Raw genomic sequence first — 15,938 nt, 5'->3', positions numbered from 1 at the left:
GCTGGAGCATTATGTTTCAAAATTTCCTGGATGAGAACCCTGCCTTCCACAATGGTGCTTTCAATTTGGGAGACTAAATGTTCTCTGGAGAAGGAGGTGGTGTGATAGGAGGAAGCACTAGACAAATGGAATTAGCTGAAAATCAAGAGCCTCTTTGTTAGGAAGTAATGCCTTTGCTAACCTGAATTCTTAGAAATCAGACTCCAATTTACAAGTATTTTGGTATCCGACAACCCTGCCCATCAGGGACAGAAAGATAATTTTCCTAGGTACATCAACAGATGGAATTAAGCTGGAACTGGTGTCCCATCAGCTATTCCCATCTGACAGTGAAGCTCTCCAGGCTCTTACTAGGAAAAAAAAAAAAAAAAAAAAAAAGCATTATCAAGCCCTCTAAACTCTCAGTTTTGTATCCAGGGTGAATACCCATTTGTTTCATAACTTTCTCCTGTGAGGTCCAGCCATGCTGAATTTTAAAAAAGTCCCTCCAATGGGTCATATTCTCTTCTAACTCCATGTCTGTGTATATGAGACTTCTTCTACCTAGACTACTCACCACCCTCTCCCTGCAGTTCATGCTTGCCCCCATGGTTAAGAGCAGTCCTCCCTTGGTTCTAATCCCAGGTCTTAAATTTACCAGTTGCCTAACACTATAAGAAAAGTGTTAACCCTCTCTAAGCCTTATCCAGAGTGCTCTCATCCAGAAAACCTAAATAATAACAGTATCTGGTAAGATCATCATGAGAAATAAATGAAGAATCCACCCATACAGAACACTTAAAATAGTCATGAACACATACTAAGGGCTCAGTAAATAGGAACCTTCGTATCATTGTGAAAGGGCTTGGATTCTGGAGTCAGATGCACTTGAATCTAATTTGAATCCTGGGTTGGCCACTTACTAGCAATGTAATCCTGAGCAAGCTCCTGAAGTTTTATCATGTGTAGAAGGTGCATCCCCATCCCATCGTCATCATCATCATTGTCATCATTGTCATCGTCATCATTGTCCTCCTACTCATCAATCAGTATCATCATCATCATCATCAAATTTAACCACAGAATATGATGCAAATAAAACAAGCAACATGCCTGGAATGTACTTAGTAATTCTACCTGTTCTTTAAGTCCCAGCTGGGACTCCTTCCAGCTCTGAGTTCTATGGCCCTTGAGTGGACTTCCACAGCACCCTGAATTTTCTCCTCCTAAGACTTGCTTCACCTTGTAGTAATTTATGTTTACTTGTCTATTTGTCACCCTAGTCTCTGAACTTCACTAAGGTAAGAAATGCTGCCTGATTTATTCCCAGTATATCCTCATCAGCCAGCACGAGGCCTGGCACATAAAGGATACAATAAAAGACCGAAAATCTTTGGTTACACCACTGTCTTCTCATCCTGTTTTCTTTCTTTTGCTTATGAAAAAGACATCCAGATATATTTCTTTCTTTTTTTTTAACATTTATTTATTTGTCAGAAAGAGAGAACATAAGCAGGCAGGGTAGCAGGCAGAGGGAGAAGCAGGCTCCCCGCTGAGCAAGGAGCCCAATGTGGGACTCGATCGCAGGACCCTGGGATCATGACCTGAGCTGAAGGCAGCCACTTAACTGACTGAGCCACCCAGGTGTCCCATCCAGATATATTTCTTTAAGGAATATGATAAGAACCGGTGAGACATATGATTGTAGGACTTTGTGTTAGGCAACATAGAATTTAAACTTTTTTTGAATTAGTTGTCAATCATCTAAAAGTGAGGATTTAATAATCAAATCCAGATTTCTGTATTTGAAAACCATGGTTTTGCCTGAAAAAACTGCAAGATTTGACAGACTGAGAGGTTCATGTATAAGTAGAACTTATACATGTTCAAAGTTTCATTTTGCAACTATAGGCTAGAGACAGACGGTAGCTTCCCCTTTTCTAGGATGTTTGTTAAAGTCTTCATCAGCCTGTTGGCACTCATTTATGATCCCCTCTGGACCTTATAAACATTTGACTTTGAAACCTTCTGCTTTAAAGTCTCTGCCTTTTGGCTAAGTTGAATAAATAAGCTGACATTGAGTATGAAGGGAGAGGAGGTGAAAAGTGATAAATTTTGTGATCAAGAAGGCTATTTTTTCTTGTTTTATTTTTTAATTTAAATACATTTGACCTATAATATTCTAGAAATTTAAGGTGTGCAACATGTTGATTTGATACATTGTTATATTGTAAAAGCCACTGTAGCAATAATTATTATCTCTGTCATGTAACATAATATTTTTCTTTTTTTAGTGGCAGGAATCATTAAAATTCTAGTCTCATGGCAAGTTTGAGGATTTTAATACAATTTTGTTGTCTATATTGACTATATGTGCATTATATCTTTAGGACATGCTTATTATTTGTTGCAAGTGTATACCTTAAATAACAGCTGTACTCCCCTCCCCCCATCCCCTAGTTCCTGGTAATCTCCATTTGTTGTTTTTACAGGTTTAGCTTTTTTAGAGTCTTCATATAAGTGATATCATACAGCAACTGTCTTTCTCTGCCCAGCTTCTCTCACTTACTATAATTTGCTCAAGATCTATCAGTGTTGTAAATGGCAGAATGCCCTTCTTTCTTGTGGTTGAATAATACTGCATTGCAAAAAGCAAAGTTATAGTAAGTCTCCAAAACTCAGAATGCATCTACTTCCTCCCAGTGCTCTGTGACTTTAGGTGAATGACATCAGTTGTATGGGCCAGTATTTTCATCTAAAAATAAGGCTAATAATACTGTGCCGTTACAAACACACTACCGCATGATACAACATAGGGCAATTTAAGGTAAGTGTGAAGAGATCTGATTCCAGAACTCAACAGACTGAGGTTCAGCCTGCTTTATTAGGAGTATGATATGCGGCAATTTTAAAAAAGATTTATTTATTTACTGGAGAGAGAACGTGTGTGTGCACACACTTGCACACAGTGGGGAAGGGGCAGAGGGAGAGGGAGTGAGAAACTCTAAGTAGACTCCATGCTGAGCATGGAGCCCAGTACAGGGCTCCAAGCAGGGGTCAGTCTCACAACCACTTCAGTGTAAACCAAGAGTGAGCTGCTCAACTGACTATGCTACCCAGGTACCCCATATGGGACAATTTTTAAAAACTTGTATGAATTTCATTTCCTCTTGGTAAAATTAGGATAATAATACCACCTGCCTCAGTGTGTTGTTATAAAGATTAAATGGTGTAATTAATCTAAATAACTTATGTTTTCAGAAAAATGGTAAACTTTCAAATGATAACAGCTATAGCAACACAAAGGGGTAGTTGCTGAAGGGGTTAATAGTAATAAATAAGAAGTTCTGAGGATAAGAACCCTCTAGAAGCTGTCTACTTTGTAGAAACAATGCTTTTTGAAAAAATACAATGACCATTAGAGGAAATAATATTTTATACCCATAAAACATTCCCTCTGATTCTTAACTTATGAGAACTAAGAAAATAGTATTTATAATCATAATCAAACTTGGAAGTCTGAGAAGCATGTTTTATTTATTATTTGTTTTTTTTTTTAATTTTTTAAATTTTTTATTAACATATAATGGATTATTTGCCCCAGGGGTACAGGTCTGTGAATCATGAGTCCTACACAATTCACAGCACTCATCATTGCAAATGCCCTCCCTAATATCCATAACCCAGCAACCCTATCCCTCCCCCACACGCCACAGCAACCCTCAGTTTGTTTCCTGAGATTAAGAGTCTCTTATGGTTTTCCTCCCTCCTGATAACATCCTGTTTCATTTTTTCCCTCCCTGCCCCCCACAACCCCCCACAATGCCTCTGAAATTCCTCATATCAGAGGATCATATATTCATTCTCTTTCTCTGATTGACTTATTTCACTTAACATAATACCCTCTAGTTCCATCCACATCATTGCAAATGACAAGATTTGGGGGTTTTTTGATGTCTGCATAGTATTCCATTGTATGAGATACATATATATATATATCTATAGATATAGATATATACATAAAGATGATGTGAATAGATCTATATCACATCATCTTTATACATTCATCTGTTGAAGGACATCTATGTTCTTTCCATAGTTTGGCTATTGTGGACATTGCTGCTATAAACATTCAGGTAAACATGCCCCTTCGAATCACTACATTTTTATCTTTAGGGTAAATACCCAGTGGTGAAATTGCTGGGTCATAGGGTAGCTCTATTATCAACTTTTTGAGGAACCTCCATGCTGTTTTCCAGAATGGCTGCCCCAGCTTGCATTCCCACCAAATGTAGGAGGGTTCCCCTTTCTCTGCATCCTCTCCAATACCTGTCTTTTCCTGACTGGTTAATTTTATCCATTCTGACTGGTGTTAGGTGGTATCTCACTGTGGTTTTGATTTGTATTTCCTTGATGCTGAGTGATGTGGAGCACTTTTTCATGTGTCTGTTGGCCATTCGGATGTCTTCTTTGCAGAAATGCCTGTTCATGTCTTCTGCCCATTTCTGTTTGGATTATTTGTTCTTTGGGTGTTGAGTTTGATAAGTTTGTTATAGATTTTAGATACTAGCCCTTTATCTGATATGCCATTTGTGAATATCTTCTCCCATTCTGTCAGTTGTCTTTTGGTTTTGTTGACTGTTTCCTTTGCTGTGCAAAAGCTTTTGATCTTGATGAAGTCCCAATAGTTCATTTTTGCCCTTGCTTCCCTTGCCTTTGACGATGTCTCTAGGAAGAAGTTGCTGAGGCTGAGGTCAAAGAGGTTGCAGCCTGTGTTTTCCTCAAGGATTTTGATGGATTCCTGTCTTACATTGAGGTCTTTCATCCATTTTGAGTTCATTTTTGTATGTGGTATAAGGAAATGGTCCAGTTTCATTTTTTCTGCATGTGGCTATCCAATTTCCCCAACACTATTTGTTGAAGAGACTGTCTTTTCTCCATTGGACATTCTTTCCTGCTTTGTTGAGGATCAGTAGACCATAAAGTTGAGGGTCCATTTCTGGGCTCTCTATTCTGTTCCATTGATCTATGTGTCTGTTTTTGTGCCAGTACCATACTGTCTTGATGATGATAGCTTTGTAATAGAGCTTGAAGCCTGGAATTCTGATGCTGCCAACTTTGATTTTCTATTTCAACATTCCTCTGGCCATTCCAGGTCTTTTCTTGTTCCATATAAATTTTAGGTTTATTTGTTACATTTCTTTGAAAAAAAAATTGATGGTGTTTTCATAGGGATTGCATTAAATGTATAGATTGCTTTAAGTAGCATAGACATTTTCACAATATTTGTTTTTCTAATCCATGAGCATGAAATGTTTTTTCTGCTCCTCCATTTCTTTCATGAGTACTTTATAGTTTTCTGAATATAGATTCCTTGCCTCTTTGGTTAGGTTTATTCCTAGGTATCTTATGGTTTTGGGTGCAATTATAAATGGGATCAATTCCTTATTTCTCTTTCTTCTGTCTTGCTGTTGGTATATAGAAATGCAACTGGTTGTTGTGCATTTGATTTTATATCCTGACACTTTGCTGAATTCCTATATGAGTTCTAGCAGTTTTGGAGTGGGGTCTTTTGGGTTTCCCACATAAAGTGTCATATCATCTGCAAACAGTGAGAATTTGACTTCTTTGCTGATTCGGATGCCTTTTATTTCTTTTTGTTGTCTGATTGCTGACACTAGGACTTCTAGTACTATGTTGAATAGCAGTGGTGATAGTGGACATCCCTACTGTGTTCCTGACCTTAGCAGAAAAGCTCTCAGTTTTTTTCGCTGTGGATTTTTCATAGATGGCTTTGATATTATTAGGTATGTGCCCTCTATGCATACAGTGTGAAGAGTTTTGATCAAGAAAAGATGTTGTACTTTGTCAAATGCTTTTTCAGCATCTATTGACAGTATCACATAGTTCTTCTGCTTTTTTTGATTAATGTATTTTATAACATTGATTGATTTGTGGATGTTGACTCAAACTTGCTCCCCAGGAATAAATCCCACTTGGTCGTGGTGAATAATCCTTTTAATGTACTGTGGGATCCTTTTGGCTAGTATTTTGGTGAGAAATTTTGCAACGGTGTTCATCAAGGATATTGTTCTGTAACTCTACTTTTTGATGGAGCCTCTGTCTGGTTTTGGGATCAGGGTAATGCTGGCCTCATAAAATGAGTTTGGAAGTTTTCCTTCCATTTCTACTTTTTTAGAAAAGTTCCAGGAGAATGGGTATTAATTCTTTAAATGTTTGGTAGAATTCTCCTGGGAAGCCATCTGGCCCTGGGCTCTTGTTTGTTGGGAGATGTTTGATGACTGCTTCAATCTCCTTACTGGTTATGGGTCTGTTCAGGATTTCTATTTCTTCCTGGTTCAGTTGTGGTAGTTTATAGATCTCTAGGAATGCATCCATTTCTTCCAGATTGTCAAATTTCCTGGTATGTAGTTGCTTATAATATGTTCTTAAAATTGTTTGTATTTCTTTGGTATTGGTTGGGATCTCTCCTCTTTCATTCATGATTTTATTAATTTGGGTTCTTTCTCTTTTCTTTTTGATAGTCTGGCGAGGGGTTTTTCAGTCTTATTAATTCTTTCAAAGAATTGGTACCTAGTTTCATTGATTTATTCTACTGTTCTTTTGGTTTCTGTTTCATTGATTTCTACTCTGATCTTTATTATTTCTCTTCTCCTGCTGGGTTTAGGCTTTCTTTGCTGTTCTTTCTCCACCTCCTTTAGGTATAGGGTTAGGTTGTGTACTTGAGACCTTTCTTGTTTCTTGAGAAAGGCTTGTATCACTATATACATTCCTCTCAGGACCACCTTTGCTGTGTCCCAAAGATTTTGAACAGTTGTGTTTTCATTTTCATTTATTTCCATGAATTTTTCAATTCTTATTTAATTTCCTGGTTGACCCATTCATTCTTTAGTAGGATGCTCTTTAGCTTCCATGTATTTGAGTTATTTCCAACTTCCCTCTTGTGGCTGAATTCTAGTTTCAAAGCACTGTGGTGTGAAAATATGCAGGAAATTATCCCAGTCTTTTGGTACCAGTTGAGACCTGATTTGTGTCCCAGGATGTGATCTCTTCTGGAGAGTGTTCCATGTGCACTAGAGAAGAATGTATATTCTGTTGTTTTGGGATGGAATGTTCTGAATATGTCTGTGATGTCCATCTGGCCCAGTGTGTCCTTTAAAGTCTTTATTTCCTTGTTGATCTTCTGCTTAGATGATCTGTCCACTTCAGTGAGGAGAGTGTTAAAGTCCCCTACTATTATTATTGTTGATGTGTTTCTTTGATTTTGTTTTTAGTTGGTTTATATAGTTGGCTGCTCCCATGTTAGGGGCATAGATGTTTAAAATTTTTAGATATTCTTGTTGGACAGACCTTTTAAGTATGGTATAGTGTCCATCCTCCTCTCTTATGGTAGTCTTTGGCTGAAAATCTAATTTTTCTAAGGATTGCCACCCCAGCTTTCTTTTGATGTCCATTAGCATAGTAAATTGTTTTCTACCCTCTCACTTTAAATTTAGGGTTGTATTCGGGTCTAAAATGAGTTTCTTGCAGACAGCGTATTGGTGGGTCTTGTGTTTTATCCATTTTAATACCCTGTGTCTTTTGATTGAGGTATTTAGCCAATTTATGTTTTGGGTAACTACTAAATGGTGTGAATTTAGTGCCATTGTATTGCCCGTATGGTGACTGTTACTGTATATGGTCTCTGTTCCTTTCTGGTATTTTACTTTTAGGCTCTCTCTTTGCTTAGAGGACCCCTTTCAATATTTCCTATAGGGCTGGTTTGGTGTTTGCAAATTCTTTAGTTTGTGTTTGTCCTGGAAGCTTTTTATCCTTCTGTTTTTAGTGATAGCCTAGCTGGATATAGTATTCTTGGCTGCATATTTTTCTCATTTCATGCTCTGAATATATCATGCCAGTCCTTTCTGGCCTGCCAGATCTCTGTGGATAGGTCTGCTGCCAATCTAATATTTCTACTGTTGTATGATACAGAAGCTGCTTTCAGGATTTTCTCTTTGTTACTAAGACTTGTAAGTTCTACTATTAGATGATGGGGTGTGGGCCTATTTTTATTGATTTTGAGGGGGATTCTCTGTGCCTCCTGGATTTTGATGCTTGTTCCCTTCTCCAAATTAGGGAAATTCTCTACTACAATTTGCTCCAGTATACCTTCTGCCCCTCTCTCTCTTTCTTCTTCCTCTGGGATCCCAATTATTCTAATATCTTTTCATCTTCTGGCACCAGTTATCTCTCGAATTCTCCTCTTGTCATCCAGTAGTTGTTTGTCTCTCTTTTGCTCAGTTTCTTTATTCTCCATCATTTGTACCTCTATATCACTAATTCACCTCCTGCCTCATTTATGCAAGCAGTAAGAGCCTCCATTTTTTATTGCACCTCATTAATAGCATCGTTGATTTCAACTTGGTTAGATTTTAGTTCTTTAGTTTCTCCAGAAGGGGATTATCTAGTATCTTCTGTGCCTTTTTTGAGCCCAGCTAGCACCTTGGTGATTGTCATTCTAAAATCTAGGTCTGACATATTACTAATGTCTGTAATGATTAGGTCCCTTTACATCGGTACTGCCTATTGTTTTTTTTTTTTTTTTATGGTGAGCTTTTCTGCCATGTCATTTTATGCAGATAAGAATAGAGGAATGAGAGAAGGAAATACTAAAAGGGTAGCAATGACCCCAGGAAAATATACACTAACCAAATCAGAAGAGAGCGAAACCAGGGGGAGAAGAAAGGAGGAAAAAAAGGAAAAAGAGTATATATATATATATATATATATATATATATATATATATATTTTAATATTTATATTTGTATTTATAATAGAGTGGTGAATAGAACAAAGCTGTACACTTGATTTTGGATGTATTTTAGTCTGTTAGTAGAAATTACCTCCCAAATTTTTAAGGAAAGAGAGATATATATAGATACACACACAGAAAAATAAGGGGAAACAGAATGAAGGGATGGAATATGACTGTAAAGATGAAAATTTAAAAATATTCTAAAAAGGAATTGATGTTGGTTGAAAAAAGAAAAGAAAAAAAAGGACAGAATATGTTTAGGTTGGGGCATAGAACAAAGCCATTTACTAGATTCAGGGTATATTTTGGTCTATTAGAAGAAACTTCATTGAAAATTTTAAAGAAAGAAAAACCTGTATGTATACAAAAAATAAGGTTAAATACAATGAAGGTATAGAATATGACCATAGGAAGGAAAAAATGAAACAAGATGCGATTGGGAGGGAGACAAACCGAAACAGATGGTTAATCTCACAAAACAAACTAAGGGTTGCTGGGTGGTGGGGTGGTAGGGATAGGGTAGTTGGGTTATGGACATTAGGGAAGGTATGTGATTGCTGTGAATTGCATAAGCCTGATGATTAACATTGTACCCTTGGGGCAAATAATACATTGTATGTTAATAAAAATAATTTAAAAAATAATATGACTATAACAGTGAAAAATTTAAAAAGATTTTTAAAAAGGTATTGATAAGATAAAATATTTAAAAAACATTAACATAGGAATGAGGAAAAATTTAGAAAAATATAATATGAAAAAAATAAAATTAAAAACATTTAACTTTGAAGGCTGAAGCATCATGGGAAAAAAGCCATGAATTCTGTGTTGCTTTCCCTAGATCTGGAGTTTCACAGTTCTCATTGACTAATGAATTTGATCTTGGCTGGATGTTCTTTTTGATCTTCTTGGGGAGGGCCTCTAGTACTGGAAATGTCTTTGCCTGGAGGTGGAGTTGCACCACCCTTTGCCAGGGGCAGGGTGTTATCTGCTCTGTTTTGCTCTCAGTAGCTTTTGTTCCCTGAGCACTTTCTGTACAGTTTTGGAGAACAGAATGAAGATGGCGGCCTCCCAATCTCCAGCCTGGTAGTAGCTGAGAGCTTGGGGCACCACTTCTCACTGTGCCCTCAGAAAAAAGCAGTAAATCACTCCCATCTCTCTGGTCTCTGGCCATGCTTTGTGCTCACCCAGCTTATGACCAAATGTTTCTATCTCTGGTGCATGCACTGTTTGGCATCTCCAAACCCAGCACATTCCTGTAGTATGCTCCTGTGCTGTTCCTCCCAGGGGAGGAAGGAGGGGATCTCCCCAGATCTGCCACTTGTGGGGTCACTGCTCAAAGAGCAGTGGTCTGACTGTGCTCTGGATCACAATTTAAGGTAACCCCGTGCTGAACCTCCTTGGCTCTGTCTCTTCACCTGGCTTCCTTGCTCTGATACCTGGGAGCTCTGCCACACTCAAGACACCCCTGGTCTTTTTGTGACCCTACGAGTCCTGAGACCACACTGTCCCTGCAAGGGCTCCACTCCCCACTTAGCCTCTGGAGCAACGTCCCTCAGTAGAGCAGACTTGTAAAAGTTCCAGTTTTGTATTCTCCCACTCTACTGCTTGACAGAGCCAGCCCCTCCCTCTGAAGTCTGTTTTCCCGCATATCGCTTCAGATTCAGTTCTCCACACATCCTACCTCCCAGAAAGTGGCAGTTTTTCTGTTCCTAGTATTGCTTCTTTTCTTCTCTTCGATCTCCTGTTGAGTTTGTAGGTGTTCAGAATGGCTTGATAACTATGTAGCTAAACTCCTGGGACCTGAGGATATTTAGGTCTCCTACTCCTCCGCCATGTTGCTCCTCCCTATACATGGTTTATTTATAACTAACTTGTAGGGATAAGCATAAGATTCTGATCCAGCATATAAAGGTAAACTTCATGGCAAAAATATTTACACAATTATTGAGATAGTGAGTTTTGGAATAAGATTACTTGAGTTTGAATTACTTGAGTTGGCTCTACTACTTACAAACTCTGTGATCTTGAGTGTGTAACTTAAATTCTTTACACTTCAGTTTCCACTCGAGTAAAGTGGGAATAATAATAAAATGTTTTAAGAATATTGTGTGGAACAAATTATAGTTAAAACCACAACATACTTAGGACAGTGAATAACATATTGTAAATGCTCACTAACTTTTGGCTCATATTATTCTATATTTAAGATGAATCTAACCAGGGTTAGAATACAGATATTGCCAGAAAATTGTAACACTAATTAATGCACATGAGAATTTGATTCCTTCATTTGTCTTACACTCTTAATTGTTGTTTTCTTATTCTTAATATGCTTCCCTCAAGTGAACAACCCAGAAAAATATGCCTAGAGTTATCCAAATGTGAAATAATGACCCAATTTAATTTCAACCTAAAAAGTGCCTTTTAATCAATACAGACTATTGTCAATAGAATGAGTCTCCCAGAAGGCTGGCAAATCATTAGGTATAAAAGCATTTGTAAGAAGATAAAATGTGGAGGGATAAAATGATTCCTAACACTCTCACAACCTTACAATTCCATATCAGGATCTACTGTAACATGGAAAAGAAGGATCAGACATTGTATTGCTAGACAATTTAAAATTATCCTGAAGAAAATTAAAATGATGTTGTACTTTTAAACATATCTCCAAATATTCCTATAGAAACAGAGAGGTAGGGTATCAAAACCAAACATTCATCAATCATACCTACAATAAATGCAAAGTATGGAAGGCTGGGGACAAACTGCCAACAGTTACAAAAATACTGTGTGCCATATTAGAATCTATTCAGAGGGAAGCAGAGGGAAGTGATAGAGTGTTGGATGAAACTGAGAACAGGAGAATTCTAAAACCACTGGTAAGAAATCACTGGAAAGCATGGTAGATTAAGAAGAAGAGAAAACATCAAGGGATTCTTTGCACACTCCAATTTAAGAGTGATCACAGGGGATTGATGGTAAGGTCAGAGAAGACCGAAACATAATGAGACTAAAGAATTCTCACAACTGCCCAACTGAAGCTCCCTTACAGGACTGAGGAAAACTACTAGGGGTGGAATCCAAATGGATTAGATTGGGTCTGTTGGGGACACAAGAAAAAGAAGGTTGAAATAAAATTGGGGAAGCACAACAGAAGAAGAAGATTTGGAAAATACAAGATTATCAGGGAGTGTGTGTTTGTGTGTGTGTGTTGTGTGTGTGTGTGTATATTGTGTGTGCATGTGTTTGCACGTGCTGCAAAGACAACAGAAGAAGGAGCTCTGATCAATAAACCTAGAAAAGGAATCCCAGTTCAGTCTTCTTTCCTAAAAGTTTAGGAAAAGTAATCATATGGTGAGCAATGGGGAAAGAATAGTGTTCAAATCCTGATCAAATTATAAGAATAAAGGAGAAAAAAGAGCAGAAAAACATCTCTATACTCAATGAGCTAAAAGAAATAAAGTGGCACTAAAAATATAAGAACAACATAAATCGGAATGAAAATTTTTTAAAATAAAAAGATAAGGTGATACAATATAGGGAAGAATTATAAGTAAAGAAAATATCAGAAATGAGGACTAAACTAGAAGGCACATAAGAGCAAATAAACAGCATAGACAATGTAATGGAAAGTGGAAGTTGAAAGGAAGAAAATTAAGGAAATTTTGAAAAGAGGTAAAGAGAAAAAAGAATTTGAGAGAAAATGGGAAATACAAGAGATAGGTAAAGACTATCTAACATGGATGCCCTATAGTAACTCTGAAGCAATGAAAAAAAAGCTGAAAGCTACAAAGAACATTTTCTTGAAATAAGAACAAAACTTGAAACTTCATCTTAAAAAAACACACTTTGTACTTGGAAAATCAACACAGAGTGACTCAAAAATATTTTAGATCTACTGAGTTTTACCAAAACAAAAACAAAAACACCCAAAATGTAAAGTCAATCTTTGGGTACATGCTCACTCATGAAGGAAAGAAAATTGCATTTGTTTAAGATTTTCTAATAGAAAACTTTGGTTCTCAAAGACACAAAATTTTAAAGTGTAGATTTTATATCCAGCCAAACTAGCTTTCAGTTATGGAGCCACAAACATTCTGTTATCAGCACACTAAACTCAGGAAATACTGTTTCCATAGGACTTTGCTGAGAAATGCACTGGAAGATAAATTTCACAAAACCAAAAGGCCTAGGAAGACATTTAATAGACCTTTTAAAAAATATTTTATTTATTTATTTGACAGAGCACAAACAGGGGGAACTGAAGACAGAGGGAGAAGCAGGCTTCCTGCTTAGCAGAAAGCCTGATGTGGGACTCGATCCCTGGACCCTAGAATCATGACCTGAGCCAAAGGCAGATGCTTAACCAACTGAGCCCCCCAGGCACCCTGAAGACATTTGTATAAAGACTTATGGTAAGCATTATTATATATTTTTATAGAACTAATAATAAGTGATGGTTGTAAGGGAGAAAATATTTAACATTATAAATATATTATAACTCCCAAAAATGGGGAGAAAATGTCATGAGCATATGGAAAATATGCTTGCTAATTGTTTTCTTGTTATTAACTAGGAGTAAAAGAATAGTCTTTCTCATTAGATGCTAGATGAGAATGAAGGGAGAGGAAATTGCTAGAAAATTCAGTATTGCTCATCATTGAGAAATAACAGAGATGAAATAAGGGTAAGAAAGATCTAAGGGTATTACATAACGTTATAATAGAAAAAGCATATAATAATCAACAAAACAAGAATGCACACTTTCATAAGAGCAAAAAATACATACAAAGAAAGCAAAAGAAATACGTCACATTTTAAAAATCTGCGTGCATAAAATATATCAGCCAAACCTATCAACAACATAAATAAATTTAACTGAACTTACCAATCTATTAAGAAATAAAGAAGAGGGGTGCCTGGGTGGCTCAGTGGGTTAAAACTCTGCCCGGCTCAGGTCATGATCCCAGGTGCCTGGGATAGAGCCCCAAGTCAGGCTCTCTGCTCAGCCAGGAGCCTGCTTCCCCCCCTCTCTCTGCCTGCCTCTCTGCCTACTTGTCTTGTGATCTCTCTGTCTGTCAAATAAATAAATAAAATCTTAAAAAAAAAAGGAAAGATGAAAAATTTTCTGATGGTTTAGTACAGGGAAATGCTGCTATATACAGCAAACATATCTAAATAAAGAGATTCAAGTGGGGAAAAATTTGGACCCAGCAAATGCAAATAAAAAGGAAGAGGAGTTCATGATATTGTTATCCTGACAAGGCAGTAACAACTGTAAACTCACCTACTAGAGAATATATCTTGTCAAGAGTACATGTAATGTTCACAAAAATTGATCATATTATTGGCCATAAAGAAAGTCTTAGATGAATTCCAAAGAATAGGAATAATATGAAGAGAATCCTCCATTTTCAAAGTGCTAAAACAAGGTATAAAAAAAAAAAAAACAGAAAGGCCTTTTACTTAGAAATCAAAAAGAAAACACAAGCTCCTGTTAATAAAGAATGCTTGAATCACAGAATTTCTTGAAAACACAAAATCAGAACCTATGGTATACAGATAAAATCAGAGGGAATTTGACAGCATTAAGTAACCATAACATTAAAAATTAAATTCTGAAGGTAAGTGGATTAAAGACTCAAGTGCTAGAAAAGAAAAACAATGCAAAGCAAAAAGAAAGCAAAGGAAATTCCAGTGGAAAACAGAGAATAAGTAGAATTAGTAAGTAAATCCAAAAACTGATTTTTTTTAGATTATTTATTCATTTACTTATTTATTTGACAGATAAAGACATAGGGAGAGAGGGAACACAAGCAGGGGGAGGAGGAAAGGGAAAAGCAGGCTTCCTGCTGAGCAGGGAGCCCAATGCAGGATCCATCCCTAGACACTGGGATCTTGATCTGAGCAAAAGGCACAAGCTTAAGGACTGAGCCACCCAGGTGCACCAAAAGCTGATTCTTTAAAAAGAAAAATAGGAGGAGGAGTCAAGATGGCGGAGAAGTAGCAGGCTGAGACTACTTCAGGTAGCGGGAGATCAGCTAGATAGCTTATCTAAAGATTGCAAACACCTACAAATCCAACGGGAGATTGAAGAGAAGAAGAACAGCAACTCTAGAAACAGAGAATCAACCACTTTCTGAAAGGTAGGACTGGCGGAGAAGTGAATCCAAAGGGACGGGAAGATAGACCGCGGGGGGAGGGGCCGGCTCCCGGCAAGCAGTGGAGCAACGGAGCACAAAATCAGGACTTTTAAAAGTCTGTTCTGCTGAGGGGCATCACTCCAGAGGCTTAACCGGGGTGAAGCCCATGCAGGGTCAGTGTGGCCTCAGGTCCCGAAGGGTGACAGAAGGATCGGGGGTGTCTGAGTGTCGCAGAGCTTACAGGTATTAGAACGGGGAAGCCGGCTGCAGAGACAGAGCTGAGGAGTAAGCGCTAAGCTTGGGGTTACCTTGAACCGGTCGCAGGCTCGGTCATCTCAGAGCGTGGCCGGAGGCCAGGGTGACGGGAGTAATTGGGCTCTGTTCTCTGAGGGCGCACTGAGGAGTGGGGCCCTGGGCTCTCAGCTCCTCCGGGCCAGAGACTGGGAGGCCGCCATCTTCATTCCCGTCTTCCAGAACTCTACGGAAAGCGCTCAGGGAACAAAAGCTCCCGAAAGCAAACCCGATCGGATTACTCAGACCGGCCCCGGGTAAGGGCGGTGCAACGCCACCTGGGGCAAAGACACTTGGAATCACTACAAAAGGCCCCTCCCCCAGAAGATCAATAAGAAGCCCAGCCAGGACCAAGTTCACCTACCAAGGAGTGCAGTTTCAATACCAAGGAGAGCAGCAGAATTCCAGAGGAGGAGAAAGCAAAGCACAGAACTCATGGCATTCTCCCCATGATTCTTTAGCCTTGCAATAAATTTATTTTTTTTTTCTTTTTCAATTTTTTTTTCTTCTTCTGCTAAATTTTTTAAATTTTTACCCTTTCTTTTTTAAACGTTTTTAACTAGTTTATCTAGTTAAACGTAGTTTAACTAGGTTTTACTAATATATATATATATTTTTTTCCTTTTTATGTTTTTTCCTTATTGGTTTTCTTTTTTTAATTGTTTCTTCTTTCTTTTTTTTTTTAGTTCTAAACCCTCTTTTTT

General features: G+C 37.7%; 1 long non-coding RNA gene across 2 annotated transcripts in view; it reads left to right on the top strand.

Annotated features, from left to right (window-relative positions):
- The first annotated feature begins 13,159 nt into the window (after positions 1-13,159).
- Positions 13,160-15,938, top strand: part of LOC125100743 (uncharacterized) — a 229,100-nt gene continuing 226,321 nt past the window's right edge. For both annotated transcript variants that reach the window (XR_007127641.1, XR_007127642.1), the window contains exon 1: positions 13,160-13,215. This is a non-coding gene — a long non-coding RNA (uncharacterized LOC125100743). The remainder of the gene's footprint in view (positions 13,216-15,938) is intronic.

This window comes from Lutra lutra, chromosome 5 (genome assembly GCF_902655055.1).
Source record: "Lutra lutra chromosome 5, mLutLut1.2, whole genome shotgun sequence".
NCBI lineage: Eukaryota > Metazoa > Chordata > Mammalia > Carnivora > Mustelidae > Lutra > Lutra lutra.
This window is presented reverse-complemented; position numbering and strand designations above follow the sequence as displayed.